General features: G+C 36.5%; 1 long non-coding RNA gene across 3 annotated transcripts in view; it reads left to right on the plus strand.

The window, feature by feature from the left end:
- LOC106724913 overlaps nucleotides 1-19,713 on the plus strand; it is a 185,135-nt gene that overhangs the window by 118,141 nt on the left and 47,281 nt on the right. For 2 of the 3 annotated variants that reach the window (XR_001360744.1, XR_001360742.1), the window contains 2 exons: nucleotides 14,008-14,072; nucleotides 19,088-19,181. This is a non-coding gene — a long non-coding RNA (uncharacterized LOC106724913). The remainder of the gene's footprint in view (nucleotides 1-14,007; nucleotides 14,073-19,087; nucleotides 19,182-19,713) is intronic. The other variant, XR_001360743.1, reaches the window with a different exon arrangement.

Raw genomic sequence — 19,713 nt, forward strand, 5'->3', positions numbered from 1 at the left:
CAGTCACTGAAGCAAGCAAGCCTCCCTGCTCACTTCAGTGCCTGGCTGCCGGCCACCATCTTGGCTGACAGTTAATTTGCATAAGGATATGCTGATTAGCCAATGGGAAGGGTAGCGGTCGTACGCCAATTACCATGTTTCTCTTTTATTAGTGTAGATAGATTATGTATAACAGGATATTGTAAAAATTAAGTTAGGAAATTTTTATTAAAACGTTTCTTATATACCGTTATATTGGCTGGGCTGCAAAAATATTTGTTGTGGCCCTAACCAGTTTGGCTCAGTGGATAGAGCGTCGGCCTGCAGAATGAAGCGTCCCAGGTTCGATTCCGGTCAAGAGCATGTACCTTGGTTGAGGACACATGGTTCTAACTTCCTATCCCTCTCCCTTCCTCCCTGTAAAAAATCAGTAAAATGTATTTTAAAAAATAAATAAATAAAAAATATTTGTTGTGGACCACATGCGGCCCACAGGCCATGAGTTTAATGAGGATGATTTTAATGAGAGTTACATCCCATTATATTTGGGAAAGTATATGGCATACACTATAAACTTAGTCAAATGCTAGTTGAATTCAGATCGGATTTTCACAGGTTGGGAAAAAATATTTTTATTTTTGTCCCTTTACAACCTGTAATTATTGTGACTAAAATGGTCTGAATTGTCACATTCAGTAGAAATGTGAGTCTAAACATTCTGGATTCTGAGCATCCCATTTGTGAAGCCTGAAGGATGCTGTGTTTGTGCCATGCCCACGGAAAGAGGGGGCCTATTTATTGATCCTCCATGTTACCTCTATGCCTATAGACAAGGCAAGAGGAAGACATTATCCTAGCCTCCAAAACAGGAACCTAAAATACATTTTCTTATAGAAGCTGTCCTATCAATAGGATTAATTTGTCATGGTTTCCCCACAAAAGCTATTCATCCTTAATATAATTAAACAGCTGTGCACTTATGAAAATATAACTATACTCACCGTATTTCTTATATCAAATGAGCCTTTCTCTCAGGTGGATCTAGACTTAGTTTATGGAAACCTGTCTTCTCCATGTTATCCTTCATTCTGAGCAAGATTTTTGAAGAGTGGAAATTCCTTAAACTTGTTCCATGTCCAAGCCACTCTGTATTCAGGGGACTTGTTAATAAAATAATATTATATTGTTACTTTAAAAAATTTTATGCTTTGATTAACAGTTATAAGAATACTTTCTCATATGTAATTTTGGAGAGGAGTGTAAAATAATAGAAAAACTTTGGGTTGGTATGCTGGGATTATTTTTTTAAAGATATAATATGTCCACTTCCCCCCTCCCTTTTCCACAGTTTGCTTAATTTCAGAAAGTGTGACTTTTCTTTTTGGTGGTGGTGGTTGTTGTTTTTTGTTAATCCTTACCCGAGGATATTTTCTCCACTGATTTTCAGAGAGAGTGGGAGGGAAGGATAGAGACAGAGAGAAACACCAATGTGAGAAAGACACATCTATTGGTTGTGCCCTCCCCTCCCACACATCCCCCATCCTGGGTGAGGATTGAGCTTGCTACGGAGGTAGGAAGTATGGAATCGAACCCACAACCCTTCAGTCCACTGGCCGATGCTCCAGCCACTGAGCCAAACCGGTAGGGCCAGAAAGTATGAGTTTTAGAAAAGAGCTCTATCTTTGATATTGGTGACTTGTTGTAAATTTAAAAATAATTACAGTAATTTAGAGGTATTTCACATTAATGGAATTGTTAAGAATAGTCAAGACATTGTTCTTAATAGATAGCCATATACAAGCATCTTTTCTCAATTATTAGAAAAAAAGATTTGAAATATGTTCATTTTGGGAGTTGGTGCAATGCTAATAATACCTCCCACAAGTATTATTTATGTGGAGGTATAATTCTGTAGCACTCAAGTGAAAAGCTCTGCAAGTTGCAAAAACACTATGTCAATAATATTTTGAAATTATTTGTGAAAAGGACATCTGAAAGGAAATGAGGAGTTCTGGATCCTAGCCCTTTTATCACTGACTATAACCTTTAGCAAGTCAACCTTTTAGCTCTGTCTTCTCTTCTTGACAATTAAGACAAGGTCTGAGGGATTGCCCATCCTTCCAACTGTGAATTTCTAATATTCTTATTATTAAAATTTGAGATGAAAAGAAATTAGTCATACTGTACATAGAATGAATGTTGTACTAAGAGTTATTAATAGTATAATTTTATACTGCAAACTGGTCTTTAAAAAATATAAAAAATTCGATTTTATTGTTTCTAAGTGTTTTCTGATTTATGTGCTATTTTTTTTACCAGACTTCTTCATTTTGAGAAAGAAAATATTTTATAGGTGAATATCTTAACCTTCTCATTTTATGCTACCTCTCCTTCATTTCCCAACCCCAAAATACCCTCCCCATGAGTACACACTTTAAAAGTAAGTCTGGCACAGGCCGATGTGGCTCAGTTGGTTAGAACATTGTCCCATGCCCCTGCACCAAAAGGTTGCCATTTTGATGGTCAGGGCACATGCCTGAGTTGCAGCCTCCATCCCAGGTAGGGGGCATGCAGGAGGCAGCCAATCAATGTTCGGATGTCACATTTATGTTTCTCCTTCTCTTTTCTTCTCCCTTCCTCTCTCTCTAAAAATCAATTTTAAAAAAGTAAGTCTGAAGGTTGCAGGTTCCATCCAGTTGATCAGGTGGGGCACATGCAGGAATCAACCTATGAATAAATGCATAAATAAGTGGAACTTGGGCCAGTCTCTCTCTCTCTCTCTCTCTCTCTCTCTCTCTCTCTCTCCCTCCCTCCCTCCCTCCCTTCCTCCCTCCCTCCATCTTTCCCTTCCTGCCTCCCTTCCTGCCTCCCTTCCTCTCTCTCTCTCAAATCAATAAATAAAAAATTTACTAAACCACACAAGTCTGACAATCACAGAGCCACAGAGGAGTAGCAGAGGCACCTTGACAAATTCTGGGGCACTACTTTCCGCAGTAGAAATAGAACAATACATGGCAGCTATATTGTGAAAGTATAATCTAATGGTAGTAAATATAGGTATAATTGTCCCAAATAGCTACATAGCACAGTTTAAGGGGAATTGTCATTTCTTCATTTTCACACACACACACACACACACACTTGCTTTCCATCTTTTTTCTCTGTTCTCTGCAAAAAAATAATTACAACTACAAATATTAGTCTTGGTACAGATATATACTTAGCTTTTTTACTGACATGGTTAGCTTTAAAAAGATCATTACTCTTTAATCAACCCACATCGGAAGCATATGTGAACAAAGATGCCCCGTCTGGCCACAGGGCCATCTGATTTAGCTGTCCAGTTGTCTAATAAGCTCTAGTCTAGAATGAGACATTGAGCAGAATGAAGATCCAGAAATAATAATTTATCAGACTTGGCATCTCATTGACCAAAGAAACTCCAGCATTATGGTGAGGCCAGAACCTGGGCTGGAGCATTCCTGCTTGGCACCTATCAGATGACGCCAGGAAACCTAAATGCTGTATGGAACGCTCCAAAGGAAGGAGGCCAAAGATTCGAGTCAGGTGAACACCCACAGGAACCAGGAAAGACTTTAAAGCTAAGGAAAAAATCTAAACTGAACAAAAATATTTTTTCTTAGGTCAGTGAGATATGGTCTTTTTGGAGAAAGTATTTGAGGGTCCACCAAATGACTTTAATCTGCAGTTTGTGTGTGTGTGTGTGTGTGTGTGTGTGTGTGTGTGTGTGTATGTGTGTGTTTATAGCATGAGCTTTCAAGTTACAGTAGGCGTGTAGCCATTTGCTAGGCGAACAGCCAGGCAGATGATTTGGGATGAAGCTTCACATCCCTTGCTCTGATGGGTGTTTGCCCTCCCTATGGTTTGGGACATTATAGGAATCTGTGAGGAGTATTTCTTAAAAGAGTTAAATCATGGGCTGTTATTATTCCTGGAGCTTGTATATATTTCCTAGTGTCTTAATACGCTGCTTCTTTTTTTTTTTTTAGCATTTTGAATTGAGAAGTTACAAACTACCTTATTAGTAATGCTTAGCTATGGTTAGCATACTTTCAGCTTCCAGGTAAAACTGGTTTGCCAAAATTTCACCAACATTCAGGGCTAAATGTACTTTGCCAGAATGATCACTGTGTTGATTGGGGGTGCCTCACGGTTTTGCTAATGTAACAGATAATGTGGTACTCTATCTCTGTGCTCTCATAGCCCTGTACTATTTTGTGCACATCAACCTTCCGAAGGCCAGCAGCTGCATCTATGCCTTAGGACTGCCTTTGAGCTGCTGGAAGCACTGAGGGAAGACTTTAAGCAGTAACTGACAGGTGTCAGCTTACTTGGCCCTCACTTAGACAATTCAGAGACATGTATCTTACAACATTTGCCAATGTCTCCCATGGGGTTAAGTTTCAGTTGTCTTCTGTGATAGCTAGCTTACTAATGTACCCTATATTAGCTGCCTGCCCTTCTCTTATCATCTTTCCCACTGCTCTGCCAGTTACTCTGAATCTCCTAAGTAAATTATGTGCACCTCACTCAGGGTCTGCTTCCTCGGGAACTCCACTAAGAGCTACCCCAAAGCCCCCAAAACATGGTAATCCTCCCTATTTAATTATGAAAAATTGTCTAGAGTAAGTGGACAGATATAAAGGTAATATATTTGCATTTGTATGATACTGAGTATACTTAGTGTTATAGATCCCTCTCCTTTTTTTGTGCCCGCAAGCTTAAAATTGGTAGTCATCAAATACTAGTAAAAATTAGCAAAGTTATGTAATTAAATGGATCTTACTTACATGATCAATCTTTTATTGACATTCTAACCATAACTTTAAAATACTAAAATCAATATAAATAGCAAAGTCCTAATACAGGAAGTAAGGAAAAAATTCATTTTAGCTTAAAAATTGAATATAATTATAACAAAAAATGTATTGAGACCTGTAATCTAAAATAAAACTAATACTCTTAAAATACTCAAATGTAAATGTTTAGGGCTACCTAAAAATGCTAAAGAATTAAAAACAAATAGTAAAGTAATAAGATTCTAAAACACTAGTATTCAGAGCACTCAACATATCAAATAAATGAATAAAATACTTGACAGCCACCTTGATACTAAAAGTAAAATGTCCAGGTCCATCCATGCTGCCACAAAGGGTAAAGTTTTCTTCCTTTTTATGGCTGAGTAGTATTCCATTGTGTAAATGTACCATAGCTATTTTATCCACTTATCTACTGATGGACTCTTGACCTGCTTCTAAATCTTGGCTATTGTAAATAACATAAAAGCATAATATGCAAATCAACCGAACGACCGGACAGCAGAATGACTGTCTGGACGACCTTCGGGATGACCACACTATGACACGTACTGGTGCCAGGCCAGCCGAGGTGGGTGCAATGCGATTGGTTTGGGGGCCCCACGTTCGCCCCACAGAGGGAGGCTGCAATCAATCGCCCCAAAGAGGGAGGCCCAGCAGGACAATCGATGGGGGATGTGGAGAGGGTTCCACAATCGCCCCGAAGAGGGAGGCCCAGGCTACCAGGGGGCCCCACGATCGATCGCCCCACAGAGGGAAGCCCAGGCCACCGGCCAGCAATGCTGTGGTGGGTGTGCAGGGCCGGCCAGCAATCACCCCACAGAGGGAGGCCCAGGCCAGCCAAGCGATCACACCCCATGCCTGTCACCCGCAGAGGGAGGTGACCAGTGGTGGGGGAGTGGGGAGCCCCGAGAGGCCCTGATCACCGGCCAGGCCTAGGGACCCTACCCAAGGAGTCCTGGATTGCGAGAAGGCACAGGCCGGGCTGAGGGTCACCCGCTGCCACCGCCTCCCCCCCCAACCCCGTTCACGAATTTCGTGCACCGGGCCTCTAGTTGTAAATGACACTGCAATGAACATAGGGGTGCACATATTCTTTTGAATTAGTGGACTTGGACCTGGAGAGTATTATGCTAAATGAAATGAGCCAGTCAGAGAAGGACAAGTACCATATGATTACACTCATATGTGGAATTTAATGAACAAATTAAACTAACAAGCAAAATAGAGACCGACTCAGAGAGCATAGCTCTGTTGAAGGGGGTGGGGGGACCGAGAAAAAAATTAAATGAGCCCTGGCTGGTTTGGCTCAGTGGATAGAGCGTCGGCCTGTGGACTGAGGGGTCCCGGGTTCAATTCCGGTCGAGGGCATGTACTTGATTGCGAGCACATCCCCGGTGGTGGGTGTGCAGGAGGCAGCTGATTGATGTTTCTCTCTCATCAATTTTTCTGACTCTCTATCCCTCTCCCTTCCTCTCTGTAAAATATCAATAAAATATATTTTTTAAAAAAATTAAAATGAAAGGAAGAACTTCTGGACACAGACAACAGTGTGGTGATTGTGGGAGTTGTAGAGGGAGGTGGAAGAGGGTATAGGGGGGATAAATGGTGATAGAAAAAAATAAAGAGAATAAAATAAAAATGTAATAAAGTAAAAATGTAATAAAATGCTCAAATGAAAATATTAAAGAGCAATTTAAAAATACTGAGAGCATTAGACAGATACCATTTTAATACATCAAGAACTGAATTTAGAAGGCCATCTCTCAAAGCCACAAATGGTCACAGAGCACTCAGAGGAGCCTCAGGGGTAAAAAGGCCTAGGTCTAGTCCAAAGAAGATGGGGGTCAAGACAGTAGCTGAGTTTAACCTCCTTAGAACAAATACGCCCATTCTCTTGATCTGTAGGAAAAGTGCCAGGTAAGAGCTTGGTCACTCTGGAGAATTCGTTCTGGGGAGCACAGGCTGATACCGGTTGGCTTAAGGCCTGTTTGCAGACTGTCTTTAAAATCACTTACTCTGAAAGAAGAGGGAGAAATCAAACCGTGTCAATGACCCCCCCAATTTCCTGCTGCATTTCCCACCCTTTTAGTAACATTTTGTAAAAGCCGATGGTAGATATGTAAATAAGAAAACAAAGAGTAACTCAGGAACTTTAGCTGTGATGAAGAACCAATGATAGCAGGACTTAAAGCCTTTGACAGTAGGCAGGCCACTCTCTTCTCCACAGGTCTAATCTCTCTCAGCCTGTATGTATTTCCGTGAGTTATTCAGTATCCTTCTTCCTTCTTTTGCTCAGTTTGACCAGTTTTGTTTATATCACAAGTTGAGAAACTACTGTGTATTTCTTCCCAATGTTTTGATTTTTATAAACATTTATATGTTTTATGATACAAATAACTCCAAAGACAATATAGCATAGTAATTAGGAACATAGGCCCTTGAGCTGGATTGCCTAGGTCTAAGGCTGGCTCTGCCACTTCCTAGCTAATGCCACCTCTCCTTTGCCTTGATCTCATTTGTAAAGTGGGCATGTTAAGAACATACTATTCCATAAGGTTGTTTAAAGACTAAATAACTTAAAAATAAAATTCTTAAAATAGTGCCTAGCATATATGAATGCTTAATTTGTATGTGTGTGTGTATGTGTGTGTGTGTGTGTGTGTGTGTGTGTGTGTGTGTGTGTATGTATGAGAACAGTAAATTATGGATAAAAGGGGAATTTATAACATTGTTGACATACATAACTGCTTTTGTATGACTATTATGGGAGAAATGCATTCTAATTACTGGTCTACTGACTTCAAAAATGAATGTTTGAAACATGACCTATTTGTGAGTAAAGTACTGTCATTTTTGCTTATTTTTTCATGTAGTATTTACTATGCTTCCATGTGATAAAAAAAAAATTGTATGTCATTTTGTGTAATCAGGCCTAATTGGTAGCTGTTAATAACTTCATTTTATGTTAACAGTGAGTGTCTCTGGGTAGTGAGACAACAGGACCTAGAAGAGGAAGAGTTGGCAAAAGAGAATTAGATGGTCTCACAGGGGAAAATTTTCATCATGTTGGTGAGGATATGAAACCCCTCTGGGACAGCCAGGCCGGAGTGACTCAGTTGGTTGAGCATTGTTTGCCTGTCTGATTCCAGGTCAGATCACATACCTGGGTTGCAGGTTTAATCCCCAGTCAGGAGGTTTATGGGGGGCTTTCTGACTCTCTCTCTCTCTTCCTCTCTCTAAGCATGTCCCCCAGTGAGGATTTAAAAAAAACAAAACGAACAAAACCTTCTGGGAGCTCTAAATCTTCCAAAACATATAATATATAAAACAGACAGGGAATGTGGCATCTTTAGACAGTTAAGGCTGAGAAAGGCCTGCTTTGTGGGAAGAGCTTGTTGTGGAAACAGTGTTTGTCAAATTGTGTTTCAGAAAGTATTTTAGAAAGTCCATAAGCCTCAGATTCAGATTTCTTCAATGTTTACACTGTTGTTAAGACTGCAATTGTCATCTGTTAATCCCAGTTTCAAATGTTGTGTTTATAAAAAATGTGTTTCTTGATTACCTTTAGAGTAAGTAAATGTTAAGTGTTATTAAGCTGACTGCATAAAATAAACCCATGCTGATAAAAACAAAACACTCCATTTTAAAAAAGGAAGTTGAAATTTCAGCCAAGTTCAGTGATTTACCCAAGTATCAGAGCAGTCTGACTCAAAGCTTCCACTGCTATCCCTGTGTTAAACAGAGGAGAGGTTGGAAATATGTAACAATTGGTGTGGCCCAGGCACCAACCAATCTGATTGGATGTCAGGTCTTGGAGGCCCCCTGTGCTGCCAGATGGTATCTCATTAGTGGTTAGAACTCTTGGTGGGCCACAGGGTCCTAGAGAAGGGCCATGTGGAGAAGCTGGGCAGTGGCCATTTCCCAACAAGCATGGAGGTCTCACTCTTTAGTATTCTAACAACTGGTATAGCCTCACTGTTCATTCTGACCAAACATTAGATATATCAAAATAGGTAATTATGATGTATCTAATGTTATAATTAGGTATATAACATTTTAAATACTGTGTTAATTTTCATTTTTATGTTTGGTTGGTTGTTGGGGGTTTTCTTTGGACACATTTTAATATTAGGCATAATTGAGACTTCCTCAAGATTTCTGCTAAACTATTATTACATAAACTAGAGGCCTGGTGCACGAAATTCGTGCACCGGGGGTGGGGGTGTCCCTCAGCCCGGCCTGCACCCTCTCCAATCTGGGACCCCTCGGGGAATGTTCGACTACCCTCCCCTGCTGGCCTGGTCGCCCCCAATTACCCTCCCCTGCTGGCCTGGTCACCTCCAGTGGCCCTCCTCTGCCGGCCTGGTTGCCCCCAATGGCCTTCTCATGCAGGCCTGGTAGCCCCCAACTGCCCTACCCTGCCGGCCTGATCTTGCCCCTAGCTGCTCTCCTCTGCCAGCCTGATCTCGCCCCTAGCTGCCTCTGCCTTGACTCCACTACCATAGCTTTGTCCAGAAGGAAGTTGGTTGTCCAGAAGATGGCCAGTTGACCTGGTCTAATTAGCATATTACCCTTTTATTAGTATAGATATATTATATAGGATAGGATTGCTTAAATGGGGAGGGGGGGAGCCTTTTTCAGCAAGAGGAGATGCTTTTGGCAGACAAAAATACATAACCCATATATCTGGACTGATAGCCGGCCATATGCACTATACTGCCAAACCGGTTATTAAAAAATGGAACCACTTTCTTACACCTTACACCAAACAGCTGTTGCCCTTATAACCCCTCCTCAACCCCCACCTTAGGTTCAGCCTTTGCAGTTCACCCAGATTAGGTTCTGATTGGTCGGTTTCTATGCCAGTCAGCGTCAAAAGCTCCGCCTCCTAGGCAGCCATTGACTCCTCGCAGTTCACCCAGATTTGGTCTGATTGCTCAGTTTCCATGCCAGTCAACATCAAAAGCTCTGCCTCGTAGGCAGCCAATGGCTCCTCGCAGTTCACCCAGATTTGGTTCTGATTGGTCGATTTCTATGCCAGTCAGCATCAAAAGCTCCCCCTCCTAGGCAGTCATTGGCTCTTCTGGGAAATCCAGAAAAGCCCGCTGACAGCTGTCTCTATCTCCAGTCCTCATCCACAGCCTCAGTGGCAGCTGTGGATTAGGCCCTGCCTCTCTCGCTGTGCCTGCCTCACCCTGCCCGCCCACCTGCCACCCCACGCGCCCACCGGCCACCAGCCTTGCTGTGATAGGAGCCTGTGGGCCCCGGGGCAGGGACCGAGAAGTGCTCCATGTACTTCCTGGTGACTGTTTGTTTGGTCGTTTTGGTTGTTACGGCCATTGGCCTTTTATTATATAGATATCTGGTTCATTTTCAATTACATTGATTGATTGATTGATTGATTGATTGATTGAATGATTGATCAATTGATCAATTGCCAGTTAATATAGATTGCCTTTATATTCAGTCAGCCATTTTGTAAAAATTATGAACTAGCAATAATTTGGTGGAGGAAACTCACACCATACATTCTTTGGCCAAAAAAATTAAGTAGTTGTAAATACCATAAAGGACTTTGTTGTTTTGCTTTTTTTCCAAATATAAATTTGCTGTCATTTATAACTTTCCTCTTGATACATCTTCTCTCTGCACATCCTAGAAGAATAAAATAATGCTGAATTTTACCTAATAATCTTTATAATATATGTTTAAATTTACTAACAATCTAATTCTTAATTTCGTAATATGGGAGCAACAGAAATCACTGATAGTATTTATTTCTCTTTCACCTTTTCTGTGTTCTTTGAAATGTAGTATTATTTGAAATTCATATTTTTAAGCATTGAATATATTGTTTTTTTGGTTTGCATTGCGTTATTTCATGGAATTAAAAGAGTTAACTATATTAACTATAATTCTTTTATTTTGAACTATATGTAATTATCAATATTTAGCCTCTTTTGATCAATAAAAATAATAATTTTACCTGATGCAATCCAATAGAGAGGCATGTATTGCTAACATATTGACTGCTTTAAGATAATTTGTTTTTATTATTTTTTATGAGTGAATTGAATATTTCATTTTACTTATTGTTTCAATTGGTCTTAGTTGCAACCATCCAATCAATAGATATTTTTAAATATTTTATGTTTAATTTTTACTGACCATGAACCCATCTACTAAGTTTTACTTCCGCATACTGATTTGCAGTTTATTGTACTGAGTTAAAGTTTGTATTATATATATTTGCATAAGGTGCATTTTATTATATCTGTACTAGTATCTGCAGTGGTATCTTCAGCTGTATTCTCAGTGCTATTGAGCCATCAGAAAAATCACAGCATTATAAATGCCAGCAATATAGGGAACCTTTAATATTTTATTAATATTGAGGAGCATTGGACCTATATGTAGTATTAGGGCTTATATGACTCATATAGAGCAAAATATCCTATAATGTTTTGGTTTAAACATTTAAGTAGTTATTTTTCTACATAGTCATTTCATTTCACTGTAAACAGAGAAGATGGAGCAAATTTCTGGAAATATTTCAAATTTAAATGTGTAGCTTTGGATTTATCACCTTTGAAAGATCTGAAATGATAATTCCATTTATTTCTTATGAACCTCAAAAACGAAACTTGACAGGTCAGTCCTCTAAACCTGAAAAATCTCTAATAAACAGGAATGACTCAGAAGCTCTTTTTGGTTGCAGTCTCTCATATTCAGAGTTCACTTTTTCATCTTTCAGTTATCTCACGGAGCCAGTAATGATCTCGTCTTTGTTTACTCCTGGAAGTAATTTGTGTAATACAGACATCTTTTTCTGTTTATAAGGATTTTAGTCTTATGTCAATGTGTTATTTTCTCTAACAAAACTACATTATTTGGCAGGTTGGCATAGAATTGCTGTTCTTGGTAGGATTTGAAATATTATTCTCTCTCAGTAAAAGATAGCTATTTCCAGACATTGTAAAATCAGGCATTACTGCTGGCTCACAGATTTCCTCACATAATACGGTTTCTTTTGCTGTTATGAGAGCCTGCACCAAAATTCTACAGAAAGTCTGGGCCTTGTGTTTCCCCCAAATGCTGCAGCTTTGATACTCTCGTCACATTACCCTCCTCCTCAGACATCACTAAGGAGGATACTCCTATTCTTCTGTATGTTTATTTGCATTTTCTCTACTTGTCATTTTATTCTTTCAATGTGTTGACATATGGGGATTTCTTCACCTCCTTGCACAGAGTTCTAACACCTCTCCCTACTATCTTTTTGTTTTTGTTAGAAATTATGGTAGAATTTAAATGTTTATTTTACTGTTTTTTCTCCATTTTTTTCCTTTATAACTTTTTAAGTATTGTTGCAAAATGCAAGTACTTATTGCTTGTTTTTTTTCCCCAGTTATATCTCTTCCGTTAGCTTTGGATAATACTTTCAGGATTTATTTTCATTAAGAAGGACTCTACCTTTTGGAGGGTTTCTTTTATTTATTTATTTATTTTTGTTTGAAAATTTGAAAAGTCACTTTGGCTGAAATATGCATTGTACAAAAAGATAATGTTTTACCTCATCAATGCCATAAATATTATAAGGAGGGTGTTTACATATTATAGAACATTTGAGTTACATGATTTTCTTTTGATTTTATATAGAGGACATTTTTTTATAAAGACTTTTTTTGAGTTCTGATTCATTATTTTCTTCTTAAGTTCCTACAACATCTAATAATTTGTTTGGTTCAATACAACGGAATCACTTTTAGACATATTATCTTTGTTACTACCATGTAAATAAAGCATTATGGTTCATACTCTGGACCTGGTTTTTTGGTTGTTGTTTTTTTTTAGCATTGACATAGTTTTATGATAACTTCATGAAATCTATCTTTATAATAGTGTTTTTCTTTGGGATACTAGTGTCTTTTATGTCAGATGCCCAAAAATTCTATTATAGCACCATTAAAATACTTTAGAATATGTGAAACTTCTTTAAGGCCTCCTAATTTTTGTTCTCTGTGTGTGCGTACATGCGCACACACACACACACAAAGAAGCTCCCATTTTTTGTTGAGCTCAATTCCACTTATTTTGCAATTTTTTATTTGGTGGCATGAGTTTCATCATCAGTCCCAAGATTTTTGTTTTATTATTTATGTTGCGCCACCATCAATTTATAGTGTTTTGTGTTTGTTTCAACCTGGGAGTTAGTTAAATGTATTGTGTAATAAAATGCTGGTACAACTAATGCCTATTTTTTCCCATATTGCTTTAGCAAATTAAATGTTAAATGTGTGTAAATTTCTGTTGTCTGCCTCCAAAATGGGGCATTACAACTTTGGTGTTGGATTTATGAATGCTTTCTTTCAAAGCATTCTTCTCTTGTTTGCTCATAAAATGTCTTGTACTTCCTAATCATAGATTCATAAAATCATGGAGTTGGAAGGCACCTTCAAGGTTACCATGTTTCAGAGAGAATTTAAGCATATCTTCTGATGTTGAAATTCTTCCCTTGCCCAGTAATTCCATCTACACTTTTAGCATAATCCTGATCCCTAGAATCAACAGTAGTTGTCATCATTGCTTTTCTTCTCTTCCCTTCTTTTTCCCCCTCACAACTTCCTAGTATTGAAAAATAGTTCATTTCTAGCATTCTGGAAATTTAAGCAATTGCTGTTGATGATGATAATAAGAAAAAGAGGAATATGATGTTTTAGAAAAGAAAATGGAGGTGATGTCAATGGTAGTGATATTTTTTAAGTAAACCATGGAAAAGATAAAAGAGTATATACTGCTAGATATGTGTAGGATAGACAACTTAGTCAGGACTCAGAAAGGCAAGAGGCAGAACCTGAGAAGATATGAGGAAGATAACATCTACATTATCCTAGTCATAAACTTCTAACAATGCCATCATTTGAAGGAAGGAAGAGAGTAAAGTCACTCTTACATTTATTATTTCCAAAGGTAAAATAGCTTTATAAAATATAATAATAGTAAATATAGTAGTTTGCAGTATATTTCTATGCACTGTCACAGAGGAAGTCCTTGAAAAGTTCTAGTGCATGGTAGCATAAGTGGAAATTATTTCTCTTAAAAAATAGTTTTACTGAATGTAAACCTATTCATATAATCCTTCATATTGACATGATTTCAGTCTTCCAATCCTGCTTTTTCTCTACAGCATACTCATTTTCTCAATCTTGAGTTCTCAATTCACAGTGGTTTTTCAAGGACCTTATTTTTGAGGTTGGTATAAACTATATAGAATTAAAGTAATAAATTAACTGCTAGCCCATTTGCTGGGTTTCAACCCTAACAGTTCAACAAACCCAATTGGATAAGAAGACTCAGGTCAAATTTGTTATTGCCAGAATGTTAATATGCATGCTCTGGTACTATTTTTGGCAAAATATTGTTCTTAATTCTTTGTCTTCAGAAAGGTCAGCTCTTAAAGTGGTTGCTTATTAGTATACCCCAAATCACTCAATGGTATTCTCCAAATAAAAGATGTAATTTAAATAATTGTCTATCAGAACCAAATGGATTACTTATTCCAGCTGAAAAGATTCCCTGTCTACTTCAGATGGACATTTTTAGAGAATGCTGGTGGGGAGAAAAATGTGAAAGAAAGGATTGCTTCTTTTTCTTTCTCTAGTGAAAATATATAATTTATTAGTAATACCTTGAATAACTTGGTTATCATCAACTTCCATAGAGAGAACTTCAGGTGCTTTGGATTTTAAAATAGTTTTTTACTGAGCCAGATCATCTGGACAAATTCCAGGAGGACTAAAGACAAGGCTTAATTTGGTGGACAGGATTTAGAATTACCAATGGTTCTTTATATTGAAAGTGACTTAGGCATATGCAATAAGAGACTTATGCTGTTTATCCCAAAAAATACAATATTGCATTAAAACCAAAAGTTTTACAAGGTCCACTAAAAGAGTAATCTGGAATAAACCTAATAATGGTCCTAATAGGTACTTAGCAATGGCTTAAATATGTCAGATTAAGATTATTCTTTGTGATAAAAAAAACAGTTAAGAAAAACAAATCTTGCATGGAGTGCATAATTGGAGCTCTGAAATGGAAGAAATTTGGAATTTTTAAAACAAATATAGGCTAAAATATTTTTAATTTTTTGAATATTTGTTTTCTGTTGACATAAAATACTGTATGGAGTTTTATTTTATAAACTTTCTTACTATGATATGTTTCCATTAAGTCATATATGAAATTTGTGAATTAGAATTTTTCTTAAAAAGTCACCTATCAGATCAGAATGAATGGGTTCTCGAGGGCTATGAAATTACATACTGCTAATGCTATAAAAAGCAATCACCTATAACAGTTTATGTTTAGATATAGTCCCCATAGCTCAGGGAAGTAGAAAGCATATTTTCTTCCCATAGAAACTGCCATATTTTAAAATTAGGAGAAATTTTAAAATTTTAAAATTTTAAGAAAGCAGTTTTTCATTTTTAAAAAAATTGGGAAAAAAAGGGTAAAACCATAAATTATATCCCAGTATTGAACCATACTTAAAGGATCTTAATTAGAACAGGCTTATAGAACATTATATTCAGAAACAAGACTGAGGCTTTTAGGGTAACCCTTAGTCTCACAGAGCCCTTATTATGTAAATTGCACAGAAATAATAGAAAGTATGTAGAGCTAAATGGGAACTTAGAAATCATCTTTTTGTGAAGAAGAGAACTAGAAGTGGACCAACCTTAGAGTGGGAAACCTGGCAAACCTTGCAAAAGGTATAAGGCAGGAATTTATGTGAAGATATATTATGTAAGTCTTCCAGAGCTACTGTAGATTTTAGTTTAGTGGATGGGGCCTTCAAGAATTACTACAGTCAATTGTAGACTGCATGAGTTTGAAACCCAAGTCTGCCAGTTTTTAGGTGTAAAACCCTGAGCAAGTTAATCTCTCTTACCCTAAATTTTCTTATTTGTAAAATGTAGATTAAAATAGCACTTCTTAGGATTGTTGTAAGGATGAAAGTAATTAATGCTACTTAGAATTTAGCAATCAATAAATGTTCTTATTAGTGAATTTAAAAACAAGGAAGTCTTAGCAACTTAATGGGACAAATGTTGGAGGTATTTAGCAATGTCTATTATCTAGAAGCTTGTATTTTTTAATCATTAAAGGTAATATACATAAATTGAATTCTCTTGTGATGTGGAGTATTGTGTGATTTAGAGTTATTGGTTCTTATTAAAAATGTAGTTTTTCTAAGGAAACACTAAATCATGTTTCCTATAACTTCTGTATTAAGTATGTTAAAAGACCCCAATTTATGGAAAAAATGTTCATTCTTGTTAATTCAGTTGTTATTAATAATGGTAATTAATATACTGTTACTCTCAGTTAACCCAGATTTCCTGGATTATGAGCCATTAAAAGAGTTAGCTATGGAAGTCCTCAGAAGAGATGGGAAAATTCATGCAGCAGAGGGAGACTACGGTTTTTAAATCATTCATAGTAATAGAGTATAATAAAAAGAAAAGCCGAGTTTCTCACCCAATCATTATAAAATATTATACTCAATTACTAGGGAGACCAACAAATGAAATCATCACATATTTATTTAATGCTTTTACTAGGACTTGCTGGAAAATGATAATCTACTTGAAGGAATAAAACAGACATGCCAGATCCTAAATAATAACAAAAAAATAAAAATAAGGGACCATAAGTGAGTACCTGATTAATTAGTAAAGTAATTTGCAATAATTAGTGTAGGAAATCAGAAGACAAAGAGAGCTTTTAGTGTCAGATGGATGGAAATTTCCTTCAAGGAGGAAGCAGTATCTGAGCCAGGTTTTGGTTGACCAAGAGGTAAGAGATAAACAGCAAAAGGCAGCTGGAGTCAGATAGTAGAAGATAGGAGTCTTGCCAGAAGACACTGGGACTTCATTTCATAGCTGCAGACCAAAGAGGCAGATATACAGCCCACCATAGATTTTAGAGGTAGAATAGCTTCCTGTTTGTGAAGACATTTGGGAAGCCCATGACTGTTTACCAGCTATTAAGCAGCACAGGCCCTGAGAGTGGAGGGGGAGAATTAACTGTAGTCATAAACTGAAGATTGATGCTAACTTAATAGAAAAAACTGAAATCTTTAGCAGCATAAACTAGGGTGAAAGAAAATAAGTATAGTTATCTTTAAAGATTAAGTAATAATTGAGATCACCATCCTTATTATGTGTAGCAGAGACTCAGATATTTACCTCTGTTTATTAGACATTTCTTTTTCAGAAAAAAATCTAAAGGGTATGTGTGTGTGAATATATTATTTTCATTGTGAATTATTTCTGGACCCATTTATAAGAATTTTCAAAACTAAAATGCTAACAGCCTATTCATTGTTATTTTTAGAAGTTATGTTAGTGTGTTCATGCTCTTGAGGGAAATGGTTTGACACTTTTTCTTTTAAAAAACGTTGGCTTTGTATTATAACAGCGAAAATGATGCTAGAGAGCTTTTTCCCCCTATTAAGTTAGGGACAAAAATTTTTAATTCTGAGACATTGAGGGCATGTTTCTAGTTATATATGAGGTTCTAGGCTAAATTTTCATTTTGTAATATAACCTAAATTTGGTTGGTTGGTTTGTTGTTATTGTTTACCACAAGTATTTTATTGATTACCTGCAGAGTTTACTTAGGAGGATACCAAAGCTTACAAAACATATAATCCATAAACATTATTCTAGCTTATCTGCATTGATTTATTGCTGAAGTTCTATTTATTGTATGTTTAAAGTTATTTCTTACCTAGTGAGTCTCAGGATTATCTTTTAATATTAGAAATGTAATCTTGGACTAAAACTCAAAAAGTATTTTTATAAATACTAATGAGTTCAATTAGGAGTCAGTGTTCATAAATACTTACAGCACTGTTTCATTGGGACTGTAGACCTTAGTCTTTAAAAATAGAGACACTGTGGCCTTAGTCTAGTTCTTCTGAATCAGGATCTCTGAGCATGTAATCTGGGAATTTACATTTTAAAGTAGTACCTTTGGTCCTTACAGTTTTGGATTCTCTGCAATTGCCATTTATGTCATGCTTGGATCCATGTAATCTAAGATATTACATAGTTGTTGAGATAGGTGTGTGTGTGTCATGGAAGCATTGAAGTCATTTTAAATATTTAGTAATCAGATTAGCAAGTATTTCAGTAGTTTTCATAGACCTAAGTAGACAGTATTGTTTTTACAGTTAGTGTTTTATTAATTAATCTATAGAAAGTAAGGCAAATAGTTGCAGTGAGATTATTTCTTATCTTAAGAACAAATATATGTCCTTAATGCTTTTTAAAAATAGCTGGGCCCAGGCCCCACATCATACAAATTAATCAAAATACCTAAGGAATAGGCTGAATTTTGATATATTTTCAAGAGTTCCAAGTGTTTTAATGTGCAGCTGCAACTGAGCAACAGGGATTATACAAATGACCACAAAGAAGAATGATGTTGCTAATCCAAAAATTATTGATATTTGGCTTGGGAATCCATTGTACTCCAAACCACATACTAAAAGTATGACACTGTAGGATCCAAATCCTCTTTTCCCTAACTGCTTGTCTCTGACCCATTTAAAAAAAGCAAAGAAAATTAGAATCAAATTTTTTTAGCAAAGAACATTTTACTCTGGCTAATTTTAGTTCCATTTTAGAGGCAATTTCTCTTTAAGATCTCTGCTAAGCTTCACTAGGTTGAGTAAAGTACTGATTGGGCAGTTTAATTGATAAGGAATAAACTTTTGACCTTTTCATGGGGACAGATATATTTAATAAGTTGATTTTTATGATTTTTGGCACTTATAACCAACTCAAATGTAATCAAGAATTATTTTTCATTATCTATTTTGAACAAGGAAAATATTTTCTGGAGTGTGGCTATGTTCATGTAGGACATCAGAATCAATATGTTTAAAATTATATTTTAAAAAATGTTCGTAGGAACTAGGCAGCCAGATAAATTTAGTACTGTAGAAAGTGCTAAACTTAATGACATGGATTATAATATATGTTCCACAGAACTTTGATTCTTCTAATGTGAAAATTTCATCATTGTTACAGTTTATTTACATAAAACACATCCTTTGTTATACACCTTCCTTTGTCCAAACTCATTAAAGAAAGTCAGAAAGAATAATTTCAAGATCTACTTTTACATTTAAAATAAATGAGACCATATGTATAAACTCAAATTTATGATATTTTCTTATGTTTCTCTTTTAGATGTTTATTGAGAATATCAGTTTCTGCATGTGGGCAGTAGATATTGAAGGTTATATGGTTTACAGAAAGCATCTTTAAAAGATAAACACTCAAGGTAAGTAATAAATAACTATAGCCTCATAAATAATCTCATTTAAATGGTTAAGGTTGCCAGATTATAATTTGACTTGCTTACTTTTTATTACTGGCCCTGTCTGAATGACCTGACAACCACTTTTATTCGTATTCAGACACACATTTTTATGCCCTAACACTATCTTGACAGGAAGTATCAGATTTTATTTACCACAGGCAGTTGATAAAATTGGTACATTATTATGGAAGAGAGCAAATCCATTAAAAAGAATGAAGAAGTAGCTTCTATCAGCTGTGTGAGCACAACTCAGTCCATAGAGTTATACTTGAAACAATAATTAAACAAAAACTACTATTCACTGCACTTTTTAAAATGTATTCATTAATCTGTTCTTTAACCATGTTAAGAACTTGTTCTTTAACCCTCCAAAAACCCTGTCATAGTTTCAAATACAGTATTGCCTCTAAATACCAAATCTCTTGTCACTATTTCTTGTGTCCCCAAAGATTTGTCTTGAACGAGCATATCCTTTTACTTAGCATGTTCTGTT

This window comes from Myotis brandtii, unplaced genomic scaffold (genome assembly GCF_000412655.1).
Source record: "Myotis brandtii unplaced genomic scaffold, ASM41265v1 scaffold125, whole genome shotgun sequence".
Classification (NCBI taxonomy): domain Eukaryota; kingdom Metazoa; phylum Chordata; class Mammalia; order Chiroptera; family Vespertilionidae; genus Myotis; species Myotis brandtii.